The 12531-nt window shown below is 41.6% G+C and overlaps 1 long non-coding RNA gene and 1 pseudogene across 1 annotated transcript; both read right to left on the bottom strand.

Moving 5' to 3' along the window:
• Positions 1–2431: 2431 nt before the first annotated feature.
• On the bottom strand, positions 2432–7707 carry LOC140218805 (uncharacterized). Its single transcript, XR_011894996.1, has 3 exons — positions 7523–7707; positions 3727–3819; positions 2432–3102 (listed from the first exon to the last, which is right to left on the bottom strand). It is a non-coding gene; the product is annotated as an uncharacterized lncRNA (long non-coding RNA).
• A 433-nt stretch (positions 7708–8140) lies between these two features.
• Positions 8141–8322, bottom strand: LOC126523776 (U2 spliceosomal RNA; annotated as a pseudogene).
• Between the last annotated feature and the right edge of the window lie 4209 nt (positions 8323–12531).

Here is a 12531-nt window from a genome sequence, read left to right as displayed (position 1 = left end):
ACCAAGGAAGGCCAGAAAATACCCATAGCATGCCCAGCCATGTATAAGCGATTAATGATTAGCCAAGTTAATGATTCATTATTGATTGAATTAAGGTGGATTAGGGAGGATCGAGGTTGAGTGGGATGTATTAGGGAGGATTAAGGTTGATGAAGGTGAATGAACGAGAATTAAGGTGTATTAAGAAGGATTAAGGTGGATGAAGGAAGATTAAGGTGGATTAGGGTGTACAAAGGAGAATTAAGGTGGATTAGGGTGTACAAAGGAAGATCAAGGTGCCTGAATAATTATTAAGCGTATTAAAGAGAATTAGAGTTTATTAAGGTGGATGAAAGAGGATTAAGGTCAATTAGGGTGGATTAAGGTGAATCAGGGTTGATGAAGGAGAACTATTCCTCCTTCATCAACCTTAATTCACCCTAGTCCAGCCGGTGTTGCATAAAACCCATAAGGGTGAATTCATGGGGTATAAGGTTGATGGAGGTGGATTAAGGTGAATTACAGTAGGCTTTACAAGACTTTCGCATTCACCTCTTTTAGGCGATATCTAAAGAAACCTTAGATTTTTTACATTTGCTTTGAACTCCGCTCCCACGCACGCATGAGTGGGCCACGATTATTATTAATTTTTCTCACGGATACAGGCAATGTGCAGGGGGTGTTCACATGATCGGGCACGCTTGCTGTTGATATCCACATCTAGGCGGAGGACGGGAATCTTTGCTTTAGCAGCGAATGTTTAAAACCACCTTTCTTCATTGCATCAATGGACTTTGTTTACGAAGGATGAGTGATCAATCATAATCGTGGTCATGATGTAGTAATACAATAAATATTCTGCAGGCAATAATGTGTAGCACTGCAACGTATTTCACCTTAATCCACCCTAATCCATCGTCATGCTCCTTCATCGACCTTAATATTCCTCAATCCACCCTAATCCTGCATAATGCACCTTCATCCACCTTCATCCACCTTAATTCTCTTTATCACACCTTATTCCTTCTTATACACTTTAATCCACCTTAATACAATCAATAAACAATAATTAACTTTGATAATCAGCAATCATCTCTCATAAACGGCTGGACATGCTTTGGTTCGCTTCTGGCCTTCCTTGGGTCCCGTGATATTTTCTATACCTCACAACGCGACCTTGAAACAGAGATCTAAGGCTTTCGCTTAATAAGCCAGACGTAGAGGGATGTGCAAGAAGCCATACTAGTTCAGACACACAAAATAAATCATCTCATGATAGGGCAGAGAAATTTTCGGCAGTATCGATCTCGGCTCAAAGCTTTTTTTTTTTTACATAAGTATATCCCGTTCATACGGCTTTAGGAAAAAAACCAACCTACTCATAAACGTTGCCTTCAGCATTATCGATGCGGTTATCAGTATTTCTCAAAATATTTAACAACACTGGGCCGTGCAACTGGCCCAAAATAACGCGCCTCCTTAGACTGCTGCGGCCAGTACGTGGGAGCCCGGGAGAACAGGCGAAGAGAATCGAGGAGGAAAGTGCCGCGGGGAGGAGAGTGCCGCTACATTTAAATTATAAAGGGTCTTAAGACGGAAAGCTCCTCAGGCGCCATCTCATAGCTGTCGTAGCAAGTCTTGCACGGCACTGCGCTTTTCTTCTCACGCTGCGCTCCGCGTTTGCTTTCCTCTGTCACTATGCTCGTTCACTCGGCTACGCCGAGGGACAATGCTGACGCTCGCCGCAGCAACATGCGTCTAAGAGCTGCGTTCTAAAGCAGATGCGGGCCCACCAGCATATATCGGACTACTGAGACATGCAGATAAATCCGGCTTCTTGGGGGGACTATTATTGATAGCGAATGGCACCTACGCTGCAGGATTACTCACGCGTAACGTTTCAGAACTGGCCATATGTTTCTCATTGCCATAACACGGTTATAGCGGCTCCGGTACCTCTGTTACGGCCAGTTTACTTCACGTCACCTTCGGTAACCAAGACATTCACTAAGGCTTCTTGTCATTATCAAGTGCAACTTTTTTCGCTGCCGCATGTGGTATTTCTTGCAGTAGTGGCAACTAGTACACAATTGTTCACCATACAACAGCAACGTAGAGCATGAGCAAACCATATGCAGAGCTTCTTCATTATGAATTCGCCAAATAAGAAAATACATGTATGAGATTGTTTACTTTCTTCTCCACAATTTCCATTTGCGTTGTTCATGACATACGTTTACCCAGTACTACTCCAAGAAAGCGATGACTATGGGCAATTTCCTAAGTGCGGTTATCAAAGCACATCCTGACCTCTTTTGGTGCTTTGTAGAGAAAGGCATGATCGCCAAATTTTAATGGAAAGGCTCATGCCAAGCTGAGTAAGAAAATTGTCTCATCTATAATAGTCTCATCTATAATGTCTCATCTATAGTCTCATCTATAATGAGATAGTCTCATCTATAATGACTGTTGAATAGCTTCGATTGAAGATGCAGAAGTCTGAATGTAGATATTGTCTAAGTAGACAAGACACTGGGCATGTCATAGAAGACGCTGTAGTAACAATGTCATGACACCTATAAACTATCAAAAGCTGAAGGCGATTTTTTTTCAGTTCTCCATGTGATAACGTTTTCTCAGACCTTCCCCCGTCATTAAATTCCGCTAATACATGTCGTTGTGCCAGAAAATTGGATATGTAAAGTTCTTTCTGGAATACCTAGAGTCAGAGCGCTGTGTTATGATTGTATCGTACCCATGGTTTATATCCCAAAATACACATATTGCAAAGTTTATCTTTGACATTTCATCATCAGAATAAGTAACTAGCTCTATGATGCTGTCACTTGCACAGAGGACCCTACGGAATCCATACGAGTTATGGGGCAACGAAGTGTGCTCTTCATTCCCCCACTGATTGCATTCACTGATGGCTTTTCTATAACTTCTAAAATTGAGTTTGTGAAGCTTGTTCGCCCAAAACCTTTGCCTACCCTGAGTATCTTGCATTTGATAATGGGGCACGAAGCCTCTTGCAATTGCAGATCGCTCTCAGTGAAGTAGCTGCGCACGCATTCCTCTACGAATTCCACACCGATCACGCTGTGTCCGTGTTCATAAAACCTACAAGGAAAACAAAGTAGCATTAGCGACAATACAAACCAGATATAGCTACAAAATAAACAATGTGCTCAAAAAAACTACCGCTCTATTTTTCAGCTACAACTACATTTTACGCTTTTAAGAGTGCTATTCTAAAGCAGCGTTATGAAATTTATTCTCATCAATGCTTCCTTCAGAGCTATATATACTTACTTGGAGAGCAAGACTGACTAAAATTAATAGGTTATATGGAGAGCCTAAACATAATAAAGTCAAAGCCTTGAGCTGCATTACCTAGGGATCTTACATCTCTCATTTGAGCAACTACCATGCTACTCCGTATTGAAGTTTTTAAACCCATTGCATGATTGAATTCATCATTACTTTTGCCAAAACAGTTTCGGGCAATAAATCTTAAAATTCAGAAAGAAAAACAATTCATGAGTATCTGATGGCAAACTGCGTGCAACTTATAAATCTCTGTTCCTGGGCGCTAAAGGAATGGAGCCATGCCTCTATCGGTTATATCATTAAGGTATTTCGCACGTCTTTCTCAAAGGAACTCAAAGCTTTGTGCAGGAAAACCCATTATTTATACAGCGGATAGAAATTGCGTATGGTCATGTTGCCATCGCACATACTCACCACTTCAGTTCTCGTGCTTTTCCGCATAGTGGTATCAACACCCGCGCGCGGGATTTTCCAGCGAGAATGACATCTTTGTTGTCCGTCAAGAGTCTGCAATTTAATGATGTATTAAGCTTCACATGACGACTAAAATTCTGAAATAACATTCAGTTATTACCTCAGTTCTTGAGTAAAATAGTGATAGCCTAAGATGAAATTTAGACGTGTACAAAGGATGACGACGTGAAACGTTGCTGCATCGAGTTATCTGTCCGTTCGTACTTCAACACGCCAAAAGAGGCTGTTAAGAATTCCCAGAGGCAATTTAGAAAATATGAAAGGCTGAGACAAGGCAAACTGAAAATTGGCTATTTGTATTGTGAAATGGGAGATTTTGCACTGCTGTTAAAACTAATGGCTTGGTTAATAACCTAAAATATAAGGCAGACATTATCCTCCACTCGTATGTAATGGTGGCAATGATTTGTTCTGCGCTGCACTTGTTGGTATTAGAAGAACAACCTGCGATACAATAATGGAGAAACTATAGTTTCCGATAAATACGTATATATATATATATATATATATATATATATATATATATATATATATATATATATATATATATATATATATTATTTTTATTAGTCATATCATAAGCAGCCTACAAACACTGTCACCAAGGACAACATAGGGGAAATTACTTGTGCTTAATAAATGAAATAAAGAAACGATAAATTAATGGAAATTAAAGCGGATGTTCATCCACTTAGATTCCCGTTATATATATATATATATATATATATATATATATATATATATATATATATATATATACACGTAATATAGGCGGCGCATGTGGTGGGACATCCTTTCTGCCGCAAGCGTCCGTAGTACGAATCTATCAATTTATCAATTTATCTATCAAACGCATGCAAAGACATGGTTCCGTATGCACTTTCCTTTTTATTACTTTACAATTCGTGGAAATGACCTCCATGACTGCGCGCACTCGCTGTCAAAATGCTGGATAGAGCGCGGCTGCAGACGCGAGCCAACAAACCTTCGTGCTGCCTCTCGCTTCAGTGCGATCTAAGCGGCGAGAACACGGCGCACGTGAAGCTACAAGTACTAGGCGCACTCTCTCCCCATCGTATCCAACTCAGAGGCTGGCCGCACTCTATTATCCCAATTAAGCCTAGCCCCAATTACACAACCTACCGAGGAGGTCCCCCTTTCTTCTATCCTCCGCTCTAACCTCAGCATACCAACCCTCCAACCCAATCGCAAGAACACCCCTATTGAAAACCCCAGTATCCAGTGTCCATGGCCAAACCGGATGATCGGCCCGGAGTTGCGCGCTCTATGTTGGGGCGCTGGAGAGGCGTGGCATACTGGGAGGCACTACTGGGTATTGATGCGAAAAGCAACTATAGAGTGTAAAGTACGTGGTGCCTGGCCACCGTATATATATATATATATATATATATATATATATATATATTCCTTTCATGCTTCAGGCTTCAGGCGTCTCGAACCATGCTTTCGCGCTTACTCCCCAAGTAGAAGATCACGTTGGCCAGCAAAGCGTGGCATCCCACTTCTTGTGTTTACCGACGCCTTCATACGACGTCAGCCAGTCTTCGACATCGACCTTGCCAGTGTGGATGAAGATTCTCGGGTGGCTTAGCTGAGTTAGCACTACTTCCGCTGGTGTTTGAGTGGTGGAGGCAGCGTCAGCGGCGGAGGCAGCGTCAGTAGCCATAACAGCGGAACCGATGTGACGCCCGCTGCGAAAATCCAGGGCCGGCTTGTGGAGAGAGTACCGTGCACGTCCACCAAAATTTTACGGGGAAATAAAATATATGTATTTACAATACATATAGTTACGAGGTTGTAGCTCAGTTTTCGGGGTACCACCATCTACCGATCGTCGAGAAACTTGAGCCTCCTCTTCACCTCACAACATTCTTTCCCCCACAGCCGCACAAACTCCTACATGACACTATATTCGACAATTCAGGAACTTCCAGGGAATACCATCAATAAAAAGATTTGAAAGGCTTTTGCATACTGCACAACACTTCACACTTATCATGGATCATGGTTTATTACTGAGACAGTAATCATAAGTCTGCTTTTATGGACAGCGTACCGGCCAAATGGCATTTGCCTGGAGCAAATGGGTAGCCGGCTTTTGCCTGTCGAAGCAATACTTTTTTACGTTCAAGATTTTTTAGCTAGTTAGAAGCTCCAGTGCAATGCATGAAACACATTTGCTTGACCTTTCAACAGGCATGTGCCTTTTGCTGCTCTACTCGCGTTAGAATAAATGTCCAAAACATGGCGACCATGATGTATTTATGGCTGCTGTAATTGCTTTTGGCGCACGCAGTCCGTGAAAGCATAGCATTCAAGTTACACGCTTGTTATTGAGACGAAATCGTCGCTTGGACGTGCACTTGGGTACCACCTACCGCTGGGCTACTTCTCTTTTCTTGCTGATGGAAAGCACAGAGGTTCGCACAACATAAAAAAAGAACCCCGTACTACTGTCTCACATCACTGCGTATGTATGTGCCGCTTTCCATCAGGAAGCATCCCCGTCCCAACTCGATTGATTTTCAACATTAGAAGTTTCATCACTTTAACCACGGGCCATTTTACCTGTCTAGAGAGAGAAAGAGTCGGTGTGTGGGTGTGTTTGTGCGTGAGTGGGTATGTGTAGGTGTATGTGTAGGAATGCGTGCGTGCCACTGGATTTGAGCCTATCTTCAAGCAACCTCACTTCCTTCGGGGCAACTTGGGTATGGGCCACTTGGAATTAAAGCAATGTGCGTGTCAAGAGGAAAGCGCGCGACAGGGGCCTCGGCTACAGTATGCACCTCAAACATGACGTGTTTCGTTTGTCTGCGTACTTGGATAGTGATCGTAGATGAGTAGTGCAGGGTTTTCTTCCTTCTTTTCTGTCACGCTGTATTTTCATTACAAAAATGTACACCCGCGCGCGCGCATTTTCGTGTGTGTTTGTGTATGTATAGGCGCCTCTTCTTTTGTGTTGTGCCAAATACTGCGCTTTCCCACACCCAATAAGACATAGCAACTTGCTCAAGCTTCAACATTAGCAAGATCCATCTTTTCGCGGTTCCGCTCAGGAACAGACAACATGCCGACCTGTGCCTCGTTAGCGCCCAATGTTCAACTTCAGGTCAATGTTGGTGTTTGGCACCGTGTTTGTGCGGTCTGCATATTTGGCAACATGTTCGTATTACATGAACGCACGCTTAAAAGATTCTCTTTAAATGACCTGCATGCACTGTTCTCGAGTACATATAACGCACAGATTGCCTGCTCAGTTTTAGATTGGCAAACTTCTCTATTACTCTGTGCTACTAAACTTCAGTTACGAAGAACGGTAAGTACGCGAAAGTACCTGCTTAGGGCAATGACGTTAAATTTTCTTCCCACCTGCTTCAAGTCTACGTTAGAGAAGCTCAGCAGTGACTACAGACTTGTGCACATGTACACGCACAAACCTTTTTCACGCGTAAGCTTGAGGGTAAATGGAGCGGATGCTTCGTGAACACGAAGAATTAGAACATAAATGAGGAACCTGAGTTTGATGTGTATGTTTACGAAGGCAGAATAGCATACAAGGTATCTGTACGCATTCCGGTTTCCCCTTGACAGCCTTTGGTGTAGGAACTAAAAGACCAACTTTTATGTCGCAATACATACGGCGCTTTAACACATTCGGAATTACTGTGACATTCTCATCCTGATAAAGCATGACCAGTTTAACGTAATGACTCACTTGGTCACTCCTTCCTGCTGCCATATCGATAGTCCTTCCTTCCACAAGTGGCTCCAATATTCTTCGCTTTCTCGAGGCAATGCGCAGTTCATGGTGCTTGTTGCTCGTCTCGCATGCAAGCTGTAGCACGCACTATGCACTGACGGGGCTCAGTTCACGGTCACAAATATGCGCACGCGCTCGGGCCAAAAGGTCGACAGGAAGCGTGATCTAGAATGTGAAAAAAAAGGATAAGCGCGGTCGCAGCTGTAAAAGCGGATAAAGAAAAAATCCGGCAGATACAGCCTGGGGTTCACATCTTTGCACACGATAGCTCGCGCATTGCAAGAGATGTCCGGCTGATTTCACTGACGAACGCGTTACTAAAACACCCATGGTGGACGCCCCAGAGAAAGTGGAATTCAACAATAAACCGCGTTCACTCGCAATACAGGACATACTTGACCTTGTATAAACACGCCAATAACGCCACAGTAGGATGAGCTACGCCCAGAGCATATCAGTGACGGATGCCTGTCAACTTCTGCCTGCATCGTCAGCTGCAAGATGCGGGTGCTTACTTTTACAGCGAAGCTCTTTATAGCTAAGGTCCCATGCATTTTTCTTCTGCGCGAGCAATGACCGTGGCGCGATCCCGAAGATACACTGCAATACCGGGCTGACCCACGGGCTGACCCAAGCAGGCGTCAAGCACTCCATCAACTTGCAAAAATAAGTTTAATGGCTTGGTTCCAAATAGAACCCGAATCAGATATTCAGCTGATAAGAGCAAATACTATCCTTTGACCCGCGTCGGCTATGTCTACGTTCGCATTGCCCTCTCTTTGTCGGCGTTTCAACCGGTTGCATATGCACTTTTCTTTCGTTCCGCTCTCCCGTAGTGACGGTTCCGTTGAAATGTCAGGCTTGTGTAGTTTCTTCCGGCTCCTCGGGCTGGTGGTCCTATCATCCACGCGAATGTGTATAGAAATCACTGTAAATCAGCTGTGTTCAAAATTTTTTATCAGCTATGTGTCGTGTGCTAAACAGCTTCGCTCCTCATCCACCTTCGCAGAGTGGATTGGCTCATGCTTCTTTATAATGAAACTGTAGCTGTGCGGTGTGCATAACGCAGCAACGGTTTCAAAACGCTTGCTTGCCCAAGAGAAATTCGCAAGGGTGTTTATTTATTTATATACTTACTTATTAATTTACTACATTGCGTCAATATATCAGTGGTAAACTGTTATACATTTATTGATATTGCAGCTACCTAGAAAACTCAGTTGAGCAGTACAGTACGAGGAGGTGACCTTCTTGAGCCATCCCTTATTGTGTAATGATGAACAATACATAACCAGAAAAAGAACAGCAATAAGTACATCGAGACCAATTCAAAGGAAACTTCTGTGTCTCTAGGTCATTTTAACAATTGTCATACATATTGACAGACCTATTTTTCAAGCATATTAAGAAACTTGTAAGGTAAGCAAATTACAGGATCTCTGGGCAATGAATTCCAATCTCTCATTGTTTGTGGAAAGAATGAATACCTGAATGCGTCCAGGGGAACTTATATTCAATTAAATGCTTAGGATGTGTACTCCTAGTGTTTCGCCGCTCCGAGAAAAGTACAAATGTATGACTGTTTAGTTTGCAGCCCTCATTAAGGAGGTGAAATAGAAACGTCAGGCTTAAGAATATAGCACAATTACAAATTGCCGGGAGGCAAGCTTTGTTAGGAATATTGTCGGGGAATCATTACGCTTGTATTTATTATAAATTATTATTATTACTTTTCTCTGTATTGTTTATAGGCTTTTTTATGCACTGTTTGGTAAATGGAACCAACATACAATGCCATAGTCTAGTAGAATACGAACGAATGGGGTGTACGATAGCATCTTAGTGCAAGTTGACGCAGATTTTAAAGCACGTTTAAGTGAACAAAGTGCTGCAAATGCCGTAGAAGATATGTGTGACCCATATTTGTCCTATTTTAGATAAAATGATAAAACAATGCCTAAATATTTGTAATAATAGACAATTTTAACTTTTGTTGTCCGATCGGGGAAGTGATGTACAGTAAATGTTTCTTTCTCTTCCTACTGTCATAAAAAGTCTCGTCTAAATTATTCGTAAAATAAATTCATTGCTGAAACTGCTCAAGTCTAACCCCCGTAAATTCTGGTCTTTCAAATCCCCTGGCTCTTCTTCTTCCACATCTTTTAAAATCAACAACAGTCTTGTTAACGATCCATTACAGATTTCACAAGCTTTTAATACATATTTTCAGTCACTGTTCGCCTCCGATGATTCCAGTCTTTCAACACTCACAACTAACGATTCTTATTCAATTGATGATATCAACATTTGCCTAGAAGGTGTTTTGAATCTCGTAATGAATTTAGATGCTAAAAAACCAGCCAGATTTGATGGAAACCCCAATTCCTATTTATTACGATTCTCGCTATGGACATCTAAATATCTGTTGATTATATGTCAGAAGTCCCTTAATAGTGACGTTGTGCCTTCTTCCTGGAAAAGGGCTAAAGTACTACCTGTATATAAATCTTGTGACAGACAGCTCTCATCTAAATATAGACCTATTTCTTTAACTCCAACCTCATGTAAAATACGAGAAAAAATTATCTATAAGCATATGATAATGTTCCTTAAAAATATTGACCTATTCAACAGCTTTCAGCAAGGCTTCAGGCACGGTTTTAGTACTGTAACCCAAATTACGGAGTTCACTCATGACCTTTCTCATTACATCGACTTAGGTAATCAGGTTGACACCATTTTCATTCACTTTAGCAAAGATTTCGACACTGTACTACACTCTAAATTGCTTTTGAAACTCCATAATACTCTAAATAACCCTCAGTTTACGTCTTGGATTTCCAGTTTCCTTTCTTTGCGATCACAATTAGTATGCTTTGATTCTGCGCATTTGTCTGTAGTCGACGCCACCTCAGGGATCCCACACGGGTCTGTACGTGGCCCCCTACTATTCTTATTCTTTATTAACGACCTTCCAGGCCATATTACTTCAAAAATACGCCTATATGCAAATGAGTGTGTTATGTACAGCCCAGTTCACTCACTCGCTGATCATCAGCGCCTTAAGGATGCCTTTGTTTCATGTTGTAACTGGCGTGCTACCTGGGAAATGAGCATAAATTTTGATAAAAGTGGTATGATGTTTTTTACTAACACAAACATGCCCGTATGTTTTGATTATTTGTGTTACGGTGTACAACTAACAGGGGTTTTTCAGTACAAATATTTAGGCGTCATTCTTACACCCACCTTGTCTTGGTCCAAACATATAGATTACCATTGTAGTAAAGGGTAAAAAAGCTTGTTTACATCCGCCGGACTTTGTCTGCTGCTCCGAGGGACACTACATTAGTAGACTGCAAAACACTGATTGCCCAATTTTAGAATATGCTTCCTCCGTATGGAACCCATATGAACAGTGCGAAATTAATTGTATTGAGTCGGTCCAGAGGAAGGCTATTCGCTTTGTTTACCGTCTCTTCGACCGAGACTTTTCACCATCAGCTCCTCTTGCTGAATTAAACCTCCAGTTTTTTTATAGACGGCGACGCATAGAATCTCTGCAGATTTTGTATTCTTATAAGAACTCACTTTGTCACCTATCAGATCTCTCCCTTTAAACGCCTGCTTGCCTGACTACTAGAGCTTATCATGCCTCTAATATTAGGCCACTCCATCCACGCAATAACCCTTTCAAATACAGTTTTCCGCCGCATGATTGAACAGTGAAATTTACTACCTGGCGAACTTCGTTTGCTACCCATTTCTCAATTTTTAAGTGCTATGACTTGTGTATAGTTCCTTTACATTTTTCTATTTCTATGTTCCTGTTTTTGCATATGATAATTAGTTTTACTCGCATGTACACTCACTCCTGCCATAGCCCTAACGGGCTGCAGTATAAATAAATAAATGAATAAATAAATAAATTAATTAATAAATGAATAAAGAAATCAACAAATGAACAAATAAATAAATAAATAAATAAATAAATAAATAAATAAATATCTTCATATACCATGCCTCAGAACAATTTCTTATATGCGCAAGTTGGTAATTTAGTGTTACTTGACCATTAAGGTTCCTGAGCTCCCTATAAAATCGTCTGCTAGCATAACCATTGTTTATTTCATGTTATCTGCCGTATTACTGATGTAAAGTAAACAGAAAATTGGTGCTAAGGTTTTCCCTTGCTGTACTCCTGTAGAAACATCAACCCAATCCGATTGGTGACGTTGGATTTCAACGAATTGTTGTCAACATGAATGATAACGTTTTATCCAGTTTATTCTACTGCCAGATCCGATAACTGGTTGTAGTTTTCTCAGGAGTTTAGGATATGAGACCCGGTCGAAAGCCCTTAATATATGTAAAAATATTATATGAGTGGGCCCGCGGTTATCAATTGTTAGAGCGAGATCATGCATAGATTGTATCGAATGCATAACCGTTGGCACTCCTCTTCTGAAACAACGTTAGTTGTTCCTTAGCACGTTATTATGTTGCCCAAAGGTACCTATATGCATTGGTATGCTATGTTCGAGAATTTCGAAAGGTTGCATGTTAGCGAAATCGGTCGGTAATATTGTTACGTAGGAAGACGCAGGCGAAAAGCTATGTACAAGTATATTTACAAGAAAATACGCTGCGCTTGGCTAAGAGGCAACAGCCCGCGCTAGCTTCTAATCGTCGTCGTCGTCTTCACACTGCTCGCCTTTTCGTGATCGCACATATTGTTCCGTAGCAACATGATGGGCTCGCTGCATCACCAAATTTGAGAATGGGGGGAATCTTTGCTATTATCCAGTCTTTCGGCACGTCCTATGATTCTAGAGGTATGTTAAAAATAAGTAAGAGCTATTAAAAGCCCCATTCTGTATGTCTCTTAAGGAAATTATTTGGAATGCCATCTTGGCCGCAAGCTTCTTCAATGTCAATGGTAAGAATCAGTGAGAGTATGCCCG

This window comes from Dermacentor andersoni, chromosome 6 (assembly GCF_023375885.2).
Source record: "Dermacentor andersoni chromosome 6, qqDerAnde1_hic_scaffold, whole genome shotgun sequence".
NCBI lineage: Eukaryota > Metazoa > Arthropoda > Arachnida > Ixodida > Ixodidae > Dermacentor > Dermacentor andersoni.
This window is presented reverse-complemented; position numbering and strand designations above follow the sequence as displayed.